Source organism: Eublepharis macularius, chromosome 5, assembly GCF_028583425.1.
Source record: "Eublepharis macularius isolate TG4126 chromosome 5, MPM_Emac_v1.0, whole genome shotgun sequence".
NCBI lineage: Eukaryota > Metazoa > Chordata > Lepidosauria > Squamata > Eublepharidae > Eublepharis > Eublepharis macularius.
The window spans coordinates 30,359,471-30,371,545 of NC_072794.1; the positions used below are offsets into that span (position 1 = coordinate 30,359,471).

At 41.9% G+C, this 12,075-nt stretch overlaps 1 long non-coding RNA gene and 8 other non-coding genes across 10 annotated transcripts; all 9 read left to right on the forward strand.

The window, feature by feature from the left end:
- The first annotated feature begins 1,393 nt into the window (after positions 1–1,393).
- On the forward strand, positions 1,394–10,828 carry LOC129331064 (uncharacterized). 2 transcript variants are annotated; one of them, XR_008597096.1, is made up of 12 exons: positions 1,394–1,408; positions 3,941–3,973; positions 4,215–4,257; positions 5,241–5,277; positions 6,022–6,079; positions 6,673–6,720; positions 7,587–7,614; positions 7,938–7,986; positions 8,790–8,838; positions 9,718–9,765; positions 10,500–10,534; positions 10,731–10,828. It is a non-coding gene; the product is annotated as an uncharacterized LOC129331064 (long non-coding RNA). The 2 variants fall into 2 exon arrangements; XR_008597097.1 differs by having other exon boundaries at positions 1,394–1,404.
- On the forward strand, positions 2,562–2,642 carry LOC129331552 (small nucleolar RNA SNORD74). Its single transcript, XR_008597201.1, has one exon. It is a non-coding gene; the product is annotated as a small nucleolar RNA SNORD74 (small nucleolar RNA).
- LOC129331553 (small nucleolar RNA snR60/Z15/Z230/Z193/J17) lies at positions 4,408–4,489 on the forward strand. Its single transcript, XR_008597202.1, has one exon. It is a non-coding gene; the product is annotated as a small nucleolar RNA snR60/Z15/Z230/Z193/J17 (small nucleolar RNA).
- On the forward strand, positions 7,426–7,488 carry LOC129331566 (small nucleolar RNA SNORD78). The gene has a single exon (XR_008597214.1). It is a non-coding gene; the product is annotated as a small nucleolar RNA SNORD78 (small nucleolar RNA).
- LOC129331551 (small nucleolar RNA SNORD47) lies at positions 7,669–7,745 on the forward strand. Its single transcript, XR_008597200.1, has one exon. It is a non-coding gene; the product is annotated as a small nucleolar RNA SNORD47 (small nucleolar RNA).
- On the forward strand, positions 8,502–8,562 carry LOC129331567 (small nucleolar RNA SNORD75). The gene has a single exon (XR_008597215.1). It is a non-coding gene; the product is annotated as a small nucleolar RNA SNORD75 (small nucleolar RNA).
- On the forward strand, positions 9,564–9,642 carry LOC129331544 (small nucleolar RNA SNORD79). Its single transcript, XR_008597194.1, has one exon. It is a non-coding gene; the product is annotated as a small nucleolar RNA SNORD79 (small nucleolar RNA).
- Positions 9,919–9,993, forward strand: LOC129331554 (small nucleolar RNA snR60/Z15/Z230/Z193/J17). The gene has a single exon (XR_008597203.1). It is a non-coding gene; the product is annotated as a small nucleolar RNA snR60/Z15/Z230/Z193/J17 (small nucleolar RNA).
- Positions 10,583–10,660, forward strand: LOC129331543 (small nucleolar RNA SNORD81). Its single transcript, XR_008597193.1, has one exon. It is a non-coding gene; the product is annotated as a small nucleolar RNA SNORD81 (small nucleolar RNA).
- Positions 10,829–12,075: the final 1,247 nt, after the last annotated feature.

Below are 12,075 nucleotides of genomic sequence, written 5' to 3' on the forward strand. Positions count from 1 at the left end.
TGCTGGAACTCTTAAGAGTTGCTCCAAGAACAGCAATCACAGAAGACGTAAAATACTTTTTTATCTTATGCCAGAGGATGTAGAACAATTATAGCAATTGTAACACACATCAGCCTCCAAAATCATCTAGGAAAATGCAAATAATAAATCCTCCTTTATCCCATCCCACTTTTTTTTTAAAAAAGTATATTTATTTAGGGAATTTATGGGCTGCCTCTCCAGATACCTGCTGGATCTACTCTTGTCTATAACCTAATGTTGCTCACATGCCACATTCCAGCTCAGTTCCAGTTGAAAGCCTCATTCCAGCTCAAATACAACACAAACACTGCAGATCCAACAGGATTAAGAGTCCAGCCGTTTATAGGCATACTTGGAAACAAGCTTCCTTGAACTCAGCGGGGTTTACTTCAAAGTAAAGCGGTCTGCATAGTAGTATTGAAAGCCCCTCCCAACACTCTGTCTCTCCTGTTCCACCCTTCCTCCAGTGTCTCCTCAACAAGTGCCACACATACACACACACCCTGTCTACCCCTTCCCTAATACCTAACATTCCAAACCCCTCAACGCGCTGACTAAACACTTGGCATGTTAAAAAAAAATGTGTGAAACCGTGGAAAACTTGAAATCATAAGGAAACAAGGGTGGGCACAAAGACATTCTTTACAAGGGGCAAGTTGCACAAATTCTTCACGGAGCAGGGAGAAAAAAAAATACTGACAGCCTCCTCCTGGCTGTGTCAGCAGGACAAAATTGTTGAAGAAGGTTAAGAACTGGGAGCCAACACTTTCCACAGGAATAAACCACAGGTTTTAGGGAGCGGTGCCTCCTGCCCCAGAAGAAAGTGGAGCTAGATACGGAGGGACTGAGGGAGTCCCCCCAACACCTGGGGGATACTTTGGACCTCATCTGGGAAGAGTCTGACGCGCGAAGCGAAGGGGTCAGGGCAACGCTAACCGCTTTCTAAGCCGTCCTGCCTTTCCCGAGGGGACCGAAACACACCGACTACATACCTCCTGGGGGGGTGGGACGAGCCCGAACACCCTTCCGGAAGCGAAACCCCCAGACCGAGCCCCGCCCCGGAAGAACATCCCCCAATTCCCCCCATCACTGATTGACTAGTTTCCCCTACTCCGCCGTAGCGAAGCGGTCTTCGCGTCAGGTGGCCACACCCATAAGAATGAGCCCGCCATCGGGAGGCTAGGGCAGAACGAAGCACGGCCACTGCGGCTGCGTGAAAGAGAAAGCCTCTGTAAGAGAGGATTTTTTTTACTCTAAGGGCGGGGAAAGGGGAGGGGACATGCAAATCAGGACCCTCGTTGTCACGTGATCCAGAGCACCGCGCATACGTCTATATAAGAGTGGCCCCGCCCCTTTCCTCGTTCTTTCATGGCTGGCATCGTGGTGGGTATGTAGGTTTATTTAGGGGTAGCGAGCATGCTTTGGGGTAAGGTTCCCTCCCCCCCAATATTGTTTTAGATGTTCCTTAAGTGGACTGGTGGGTCTTTAGGATGTGTTGTCTGGGGCGGATGGCATCGCGGCTGGGAGGATGGAAGCGGATTTTATTCCCCTCTCTCGGGTTTCCTTTCTAGGTTATAGGCCTTTATTGTGGGCGGGAGTGGGGAAATGGAATACCTTTGATACCTTAGTAAAAAGGAGGATACGAAGCTGCATCGGTTTGTTAGGAAGAATTGCTTACTAGGGTAGTGTAAGAATGATTTTCTTCCGAATAATCTAAAATCACACGCTTTAAAAATCAGTGGAATCCCTCGGCAGTTGAACGTTAGCCCAGTTGGAAGAGGGAGGAAGAGGACAAATCCCAGCCTTGAAGCGGAATCGAGGCGGTTAGATCTGGCCTAGTATAGAAGGGACTGCGGCCTGCCATTAAAGGCACTCATCGGCATAGAAGCCACGGTTACATATTCTTTAAACTTGCAAGAATTCCAAGTGGCTTGGTTCTGTCAGTATTTTTAAAAAATGAAAAGTGTCGGTTACTTCTAGCTGCAGAAACTGCAGGATAATCTATCAAGGGAGAAATAGTATTACTGTTTGTTAGCAGCTAAAAACCTCACGTTTTTTTATTTGCTTTCTGCGAATTGGAATGCTTGTTCATTACTTTGTGATGTCTTAGTCCTACTCGTAAGATAATTATACTGTTGCTACCAGTGTGGGGCAGTTGTCTAGGAATGCCTTCATTTTATCCTGGGTTCATTGAACTCCTTAAAGTGGCCAAGTAAATCAATTTCACTAGCATTGCAAAATCTTTGTTAAAGCCGCTTCAGAATAGCACAAAATTTTTCTTCAGATGGTAGCTGGTGCTTGCTGTGTCTGCACAGAGCACAAAATCACATCTCTTTATGGAGATGTGTGTTGCTTAAGAAATTGCTACAGTCGTAGCAGGTATTTGAAACATAGGTGATGCAGGTTAGTGCAGTGATTAAACGGGGCATTAATTTCCTTAAGGAAGCTTTCACTGAATTATGGTGAGACCTGTACCAAAAACTTACTTCCAGGACATTGCTGTAAAGAAGGGCTTGTAGCTTTCTGCTTAAACTGATTTATATGCCTGTATGTGATGAAAAATGATGTTGGTAGGGACATCTGATGTGCATGATGAATGCCAACATCTCTGAGCAGGCTCTAGGATGTAGAAGTTAGATATAGAAGTGTTTTTTATCCTTTTCATTCCGAATTTAATCCCCCCTCCCCCCCCTGAACGTTTGTCTGCCAGGTAAATACTAAAAGATATTTGCATGAATTGTGTACAGCTGGGGGTCTGAATAAGGGTGTCATGAAGTGCTTTTCTCCCAAGAGCTTTAGAGTTACATAAAATTATCTCATTTATAGTCCTCCTTTTCGCCGAGACTCGAGGCGGATTGCCCTAGTGTGAGATTAGTACAATCCATATCAAGGGCATTTCCATACAGTATCTGGCCCTGACTACTGCTGAGCTTCTGGCTGGGCAGGGGACAGTGAGATAGGAAACCAGGAAAGATCTCCCCTGTTTTCTGTAAATGGATCGATTACTAGGTCGATGCATTTTCATACTCTGTTGTCTATCAGCTAGTATTTTAAGATAACTCAGGCGGCACTTCACCTGAAACCCACAAAGATGCTGTGGCTTATTTCAATGCAGTCAGTCGAGAATCGGGATCCTTCTTTGGGCCAAGGGGAAGACCCAGTGTTCAAATTGCCATGATGCTTTTTTAGGCATTTGTGTTGGGTGCAAGGGAAGAGGTACAAGTCTATGACCTGCCCTATCTCTCCACTTGAGTACATTCACTAGAAGAGGTGAAAGTGTCCTCCTGTGACTCTTGAGATGTTTCTATCATCTTTGTTCCTGGTGAAGACTTGGAATATTCCAAGAATATATTCTGTAGCATGCTGATGTGGAAGAAACACCTGGCTAGTTTGGAAACCCTGTTATAAGATCAATTAGTCTGATGGTTTATGGGGAGTGGGGCCTATTTTCTTGGATAACAAGAACAACTTTTTACTCCCCCACTTTTTTCTTGATAACTTTTCCCTAAGCAACAATTTTAAAAATCTTTGTGTGTGACATTTTGGGTGCTTTTAATTTATTTTAATCCTTATTTTAATCTTACTAAAGTCGTTGCTTATCATTGTGTCCTTGCTGCCTGGTTGCTGAATCATAAGCCATCTTGAGTCCAAAGAGATAAGATTGGATAGAAATCTTTTAAAATACATTTTGTAGGGTAGGAGGTGCAATTCCTTACTTGCATGTCAAGGCAGTAGCTTTTTCAAAATAACAAATTGCCTATAGAACATGATAGAATGGCCCCAGTTAAGTTCATGAAGTACAAATGGAAAGCTTTTCGTATGTGCTATCCTCATCTTGGTGTCATAAAATCACTAAAGGGATACTAAATGCTCTTTAAAAAAAGGAATGCCCTCTAACTTGCCAATGTTTTCTTCACAGGCTCAGGAGATCAAGACAATGTTATTTGCAAAGGTAATTTTTTTTCTTATTGTAATTATAGTCTAAAGTGGTGTAGGTAGTCTCAAAGATGTGATGTTTTAGCTGCTGGTTTACATTGTGCTACAATGATGACATTTATTTGCTACTCTTGATCAGTAGGCTGATGAGAATGTTTAACCACCTTTGTTATATACTGAGGCACAGTAAACACTTTAAAGGTTACTTTCACGGATTACTTCTAGACAGATGATAACTTGTATTGATTTTCTTGTAGGTTTTTGCAAGTGGCTTCGTCCTAATGAAAGACCGATTTCCTGGTAAGACTTCTACGAAAAGGATTGAGGGGCTTGTTTGTTTTCAATGAGCTCCAGATATGTTGGGCTGATCAGTGACTGTCCAAAGGCCTTTCAGACTCTTCCTGACAAGTACCTTTGTAAGATATTTTAAAGGGAGTCCACTGCCAATGAGGTTTGCGCATGATGACAACATAGTTCAACAGAAAATCTGTGATGAACACTTCATGTCTTTCGCTCCTATCTGATGCAACCTCATTGGAGTTTTGAGTCTGTTACAAGGTCAGCCTGTATAGTTCTGCTGCATTACTCATTGCATTACTCACAAAGCAGGTGTTGCTTTGTGAAGTCCCCAAACTTTTTCCCCTGCAAGCACGTTTGGAATTTTGAGATGGGATGGTGAATAGTACTCCAAAATGGCTGCCGCAGGAGGCTGAGTTGAACTCCAAATGGCTTCTGAAAGAAGTGGAGCCAACTACAATACCTCCTTCCTCACTTTGCAAAATAATTCCAAAAAGGGAGTAAATGAAACAAAGGAAAGCTGGAGAAGGGGAGGAGAAAGGAGGAAAACCTGAAGGGGGAATAGAACCACCAGTGGCTACAAATGGTATTTTAGCCATGGAAAACCCTTTAATTTGAATGAGGGAGGCCAGTAACAGGCTTTGCCTTACAATGGGCCTTGCTTACTTTCTTAACATCTCAGCGGGTGCCCATGGGTGCCAGGTTGGTAAACCCTGCATTAGGATGTCCTTGTCTACTGTTTTTCTGCCCTGAGTGAAAAGATTTCTTGACTCCAGGCATCTTCTCTTAAACTATAAAAAAAATACTATGTTTTCACAGATGAGCATCGTAGGTATGAAAACAAAGTTTAGCTATAGAACAAAGGTGGCTTATTTCTGCATTGGTAGCTTTTTTCTCCATTAGATGTTTAGAAGAGCAACCAAAATTCAGCTTGAATCATTTTAGCTAATAATAATTCTTGTAACACAGTTAAACATCTCTTACAGGTTCTTCAGTATGGGACAGTCCTGGGTGATCAAACAGGTATGTGGAGTAGAAAAAGGTGACTGTAGCAGAAGTGGGAACAGTTTGTCGCATTGGCAAGGCATCGCTCACATAGTCATCGGATTAACTAATGCACTAAGCTCATTGAGGGTCTCTATTGACTATTATATTGTGTTATGAAGAGCATTTGATTGCATCTTGTTTATAACGAACTAGATAGTCCCAGTTTTTAGCACTTTTGATATACACATCTGCCATCTCATACCGACACGTTACATTAAATGCTTTAACTGCAGTTTTGTGTCAGCTAAAGGGAGAAAAGTCTTGCAGAATATGAGCATGCAACTTTAGCTAGCAATAAGGAATTTTATAGAAAAGTATCACTATATAATTAATTCAGGCATAATTTAAATGAGAACTTGTACGCAAATGTAACTTTGGTACGTTACTGTTGTGAGAGTCCTCTTTTCCGAACAGTGTTGGGTTTTGAGAGTGTAGTTGTCTAGACTTGGTTTTCCAATTGAGCGCAAGCAGCTCAGAAGCAGTGCGGGCAAATCTCAATGGGAGCCGCTTCAGCTGTGCTATCTGGTGCCTATGTCTTCGGGGAGAAGCATGCCATTGCTAAGGGGGCAAGCTCTTTGAATCTACTGTACATGATGTTGAATCAGGTCTCTGATCTATATGAGGATAATTGAGTCTACACTGATACAGTGGAAGTATTGTAGCCAAAAAAAGACAATGTGAAAGTCTGTTAGACTAATTAAAGCTGTCTTTTCTTTGCAGGCTATTCTGATTCAGCTAAATTGAATGAAGGAGTTTGACAAGCTATGATGGGGGAAAGGTGGGTGTAATTTGACTCCTGTCCCCCAAAGCCTTGTAATATCTTTTATTAAAACCAGACAAAACAACACAACCTTGAGCAAACTTAGGAGTTCTCAAGAACTCTTCATCAGACTTGATGGTTAGGAAGCAGGTGGGACGAAGGCAGAAAATGTTTCGGGCCCTAATTCTCTTGGCTGCCACCTGTGTTGGAAGCGATGGACAGTAAGAATTAATGTTAATTTTAGGTCAGTAGCTCCAGGAAATCTAGTTTTGAGATTTATCGCTAGATCAACAATCAGCTGGGTAGATTACAAGATGCGCTACATCTCTTTTCTCCCAAGGGGAGATTTGAAAAGAGTCTGGTTTTGCTCTTCTAAAGACAGCCTGCAGCGGCTGGTTCCTTCTTGAGTGCTTCTTGGGGTAGTATATTGAGGTTCTGCCACCTGTACAATTGCTTAATGCAAGCAGCCTGTGTGATGAATAGAAAAAAAAACCTGATGAATCATGGAGGTCTGTAATTAGCTCTATCTGACTTCAGGCATCTGCTTGCCATTTCTTGTCTGTTGGCTACCTTTCTTTGAGATGTCATTTTAAAAAACACCTTTCTTTCAGGACTTCAGGTGACTTCAGAAGTCTTTGGACTTAATGCTGGGAATAATGGTAAGTTACTACAAAGCTGCTGCTTATAATTAGAAAAAATAAATTATATAAACAATCTCTTTTATAGCTAATTCTAAAGCCATATACATATCTTTAAAAGGCATTCTTTAAACTATGAAATCCAAAAATTAATACTCAAAAGTATACAACAACATTTCCTATTATGATTGTTATATAAGTATGATCACACTATTGCACAGCTTCTCATTTGGATACTGCTTTTAGATTAAAACCCAACCTGAACTGTGAGACTCATGGTGGAACGCTGGAATAAATCAGTAGCTTTTTTAAAGGACCATGCCTAAAGGCTTGGGATGGTGTGGGTAGCATGCAATTAAATGTTCATTGTGTAGAACGGTCTACTGAAGTGCCCAACGGACTTAGTTAGCATCCTAAAAAGCAGTAGCTGGAGAGCAAGGCAATAAAAGCTTGTGCTCATATAAACTACTACATCTCTGGTTGTGTGGCAGTGTGCCTTTTAATTTATGGCCAGATCTTTGCTTTGCTTGTAGCCCTGTTTTGTTAAATTCTTTTTTTGCATCACAGAATCATAGAATTGGAAGGGGTCTTACAGACCATCTAGGCCAACTCCCTGCCCGATATATGAACAGTCTAAAGCATCCTCGACAAGTATTTGTCATCAGTCTTGGCCTGGGGAAAAATGCTTGTCATCATTTGGGTATTTTAGAATCTAGGCAGCGGGGTTCAAAATGATGATGATTAAATGTCTGATCTGAAATCAGTATGTGGATTAATCTTACTGAACAACCCTGTAGCTGTTTTTGTCCTTTATTATAGCACTGTCTTAATTCATTGCTTAGCATTATAAATTTAAAGGGCAAACTAATTCTTTGATCCTTAATTAGGTTTCAACGATGGAATTCCAAACTTGGGGTAAGAGCGGATTTTTGTATTTGTCCCATAAGAGGCTATTTGGAATACGGTTGTAACCAATGACGATACTAGATTCTGCCAGATGAGAGCCCGTGATATTAACCTTATACCGTTCCAACTTAACTGAGGTTACAATTCTTAATGGTCACTAAAGTCCAGGCACTTAAATGCTCAATTCTGGCCATGGTGCTTTTCCACTCTTGGAATCTCCCATGTCCAATCTTGAATAATGAAACTTGAAAGAGAGCTATACAAGAAGCCCTGCTTGTGCTGTTATGTTGAACCAATGTTGTAACTCTTTTGTGTTTGTATGACTTTTTAAGGTACAAATACAAGATGATTCTCCCTGGAGTCAATAGTGTCAAATGAAAGGTTAGTAAATTCTCAGCCGTTGTCTTACTCTAATTGATGTTTAATATCTGACTCTGTAAGCTTAGTTGGGTTTGTTTCTAGAGAAAAGTACTGTGTTGGAGGTGGGCAGGGCTATAGCTTGGTAGTAGGGTATACATTTGTCATGTAGAAAGTCCTAGGTTCTGTTGCCAGCACTTGCAGTTAACCTTGAATAGCAGAGTTGAGAAAAGATACTGGAAAACTGAACGTTGACGTAAGCAGTTCTGAGTGAGATGGACACTGTTACAGTGTTGGATCCAACCACATTTTCTGCGTGTGAAAAAGGGAGGGGGGTCCACTTTGACTATCCAAGATGGCTATGCTGGGTACTGTGGAACTGCATGGACAAAAGTTGTGTGGGTTGGGGGTAAGAAGCAGAATCGAGCGAAGTTGAATGAAAAAGCTGGCAAGATCCACCCCGTAGGTGTGTGTATTTGGATTTTCCCTTATGCCATATACTGCTGAAAAAATAAAGGCTACACCATGGAAACAAGAAAAGCCAATGATGTTTTAAGAGTAGTGGACAGAACAGTTTTCTGAAAACAACACACTGAGGCTTTCTGGAAAAAAAGTGGTGTATGTTAGTTGGATAGTGAAATGTTACTGGAACAGTATTCCTGATCAGTGTTGGATACAGTGAGCTGCTAGTGGCATGAAAATGAACAGGGCTAACTGGGCCTTCCCTTGATACAAGGGTACACTTGGAAGCTTGTGGTGTGTTAAAATGAAATAAAATGTTAAGGGTTTCTGAGGAGTGAGGTTTAAACTGTGTCCTCTCTCTGCAGAGTGGTCATCAACAGACTAAAGAATGATTCACATTTCGCGGCATTATCGGTAAGTTATAATGACACCTGCAGTGGCTGTAAGACAGTGTATGAGTCTGGAAAGTGAGGCTGGGCTCCTGGGTGCTGCTCTCAGGCTGCTGGGCTTTTGAGCGTATCTTGTAGCCAGTGGTGTGAAGCAGTGCGTGCCCTTCCCATATTTTTGCAGAATGCCTGCGTGGATCCTGAGAGCAATTTCTGTTTCTTTAATTACAGTACTCCTTGCTGTAATGAAGAGAGATCAGCAGCTGGAAGCCCAAAAGCAAAATCTGGGCCTCTGAAGAAGCTTGTTCAGTTATCTTCCAAGAGGCTAATAGTGTGGTGGTACCGGCTGCTGTAGCAGCAGGGGTACCATAGCAGTCTGCTTTTTAGGATTGGGAAATGGGGATGGACCCATCATTTTCAGCCTTTGCTCAGTTTCCCTCCTGTATAGTTGCTGATGAGGGTCTGCGCTATTTAAATTAGGATTGTCATCCCTTTTCATTATGAAGCATGGGAGCATCCACTAGTGTTAATAATATAGACTGGATCAAAGGCAGAGGTGGCAGGGATTTCCATCGGTGGAACAGGGATTTCTTTTTCTCCTCTTCCCACTGCAACCCGAAATGTGCTGCTTTATCCAAGGCTGGCCAAGGGTGCAAGTTAGAAATTCATCTGCATTTATGTCTGCCCTCCACCTATTCAAAAGAGAAATGCAGTATGCGTACTTTCCAAATGGGCAAATATACACGTGTTGTGTACTGTTGATGATGAAATTGTATAAAACAATGGGAATCTCTCTGAAAGGAAGTGAAGAGAATTCTATACTGAAACAGTGCAGAACTGATGCTGCCTCCTTGTCTGTCACTATTGGGTTGGGAACTACTTCTAAGATTAAGTTATTTCATTCCAGATGAAACTGGCCAGTGTTCTGGAAGAAGTCTGTCTTCTGCTGCCTGAGGTAAGTGCTGAGTGCTGTGGTTTGAAACCTTACTGCTAAAAGCTGGTATCACTCAGAGGTTACAGTTCATTGAATGAATACCCACAAGATCATTTCTAGACCCCCCCCCCCCCGGGTAATTACAGAACTTGGAAGGTAAAGCAAGTATCAGTGCAGATACAATGATGATAACATAGTTCAGCAGATGAACAGTGGTGATCTGTCTTTCGCTCCTATCTGATGTATCTGGCTACAAGCTCTTCAGACAACTAAATGGGGTTATATTTGCATGCCCTCTCCTGGCTAAGTCTTGACAACTCTATAGGACTACTGGAATTGATCATTTAGATAATACACGTGGGTTTTTAAAACAGTATTTATTTGCTTCTGTAAGGTTTATGGCAAAGTTTCTTTTCAGGAGAGATCTTAAAAGTTCACTTAGGGTCATATTAGCAAATTTAGTCCTGCAGCTACAGTTGATAAAATACAGTGAGGTGAAATTAACTGAGGTTGGTCAAATTCTGATTTCAAAGGAAACTCCAAATCTATCTGCTTCCATGCCATGGTAGGAGCTCTGGTAGTGACCTGGTCTGGAAGACAATTTTATGCAAAACATTGAGCCACAGAGAAACACGCAAATTCAGAAACGTGTAACACGGATTGGCATAGGAGCGTCTCTATGAAGTGTAGTGATTTGATGCGTTCTGTGGTTGCACATTTCCCTCCCATCTATACTAATGCCTTCTCTCTCCTAGGTAGTTAAATTGTGAACTTGATAGGACCTTGAAAGGTGGGTATCATTCCTGTATGTGAAATACGTACTTGACATCTATTATGGGAATAGATAAATGATGATAACTTCACCTTGAACTCTCTCTCTGATAATGTGATGGAGAATCTAGGGTCTGATCTCTTCCTTTTCCAAGATGTGGTCTGCTTTGAAGTGTAGCACGTTGGGTAACCTTTCTTCTTTTCCCTCTCCATAGGCTTGAAGCTCCAGCCCTATCCAGAGGAATTGTGTGTAAATATAAACTGAAAAGTTACATTTTGTGATTTTTGGATATTAAAATACTCTGAAATCTTGCACCCAGTTTCTTGGCTCTTATTTTTATAGTGTAAAAGAAATGCTCAAATTTAAAAACATAAGGAAAGTTTCAAAATGAAGTAATACTGTGATAGGCGGGTCGGCCTGTAAATGTGAAAGTCCACTGCAAGAGCCTGAGGCAATTGGATTGTTGCTTTCCAGTCACCTTTGACAGCCAATGACTGACATTCCAACTGTCATAGGAGAAACAAAGTAAAAAGTTTTATTTATGCCTCAGGAGGATAGTAGAATGGGGTGAAATTATTACTGCTTGTTATACTGCAACTCGTGAGACTTTAACACACTACCATATTTTCACTTTTGGGAGGAGAAAGGTTTATCAACAGGGCCTGATCCCCTTCTCCAATTAGAGGAGGCTGCCCCAAAGGGCTGCCTCAGATACAAACTGCACACCCAGCATACTGACGAATGTACATATAGGAGACTACAAAAAGGTCCCTATGTTGTCCAAAGGTGGTTGAGTGTGTGTGTGATGTGCCATCAAGTTGTTACTGAGTCAAACCATCTCATTTTAGGTCTTCCTCTTTTCCTACTGCCTTCTACTTTTCTTACTATTACTGACTTCTCCAGAGAATCTTGTCTTACAATCTGACCAAAGTGTGACTAAAAGTCATTTTAGCTTCTAGGGAGAATTCAGGCTTGATTTGACCTAGTGCTCACTTATTTGTCTTTTGGGCATCCACGGTATCTGCGAACTCCTCCAGCACCACATTTCAAATTAATCGATTTTCTGCCTGTCACGTTTTGCAGGGGTGGGCAGCTTAAGCAGTTAGCTCAGGCCCTGATACCGAGTTTAAGGAGACTATTGTGTGGTTATATTGTTGAAAATGGGTTATCTTCATGCACAAAATGTCCCTTTGTTCATTTTCTGTATTGCTGTCCTTTACTGTGTAGTGAAGGTGTGTGAAAGGTCTGCTGAGGCCAGGTGGAAAGATGAAATGATGAGCCTGTGCTTTGCCTGGATTCCAGTCAGCGTCTGGGGTTTCACAGCTAGTACAAGATGTGCCAAAAAAACCCTCATCCCGCAATTTGCTACTCAGTTTTACCTCGTGATACGGCTTCTTGTGGAGTGCTTGTACCTGGCAAAACAGGGCCACCTCTTGCCAAAAAAAAATCTGAAGGCCAAATAGGTCATCCACTACGTGTATTTAGGGCTGACATCATGTTGGAGCTTTAGATCATGGCAAAAGGTGCTACTGGGGTGTTGAAGTAGTGTGTGTGTGGGG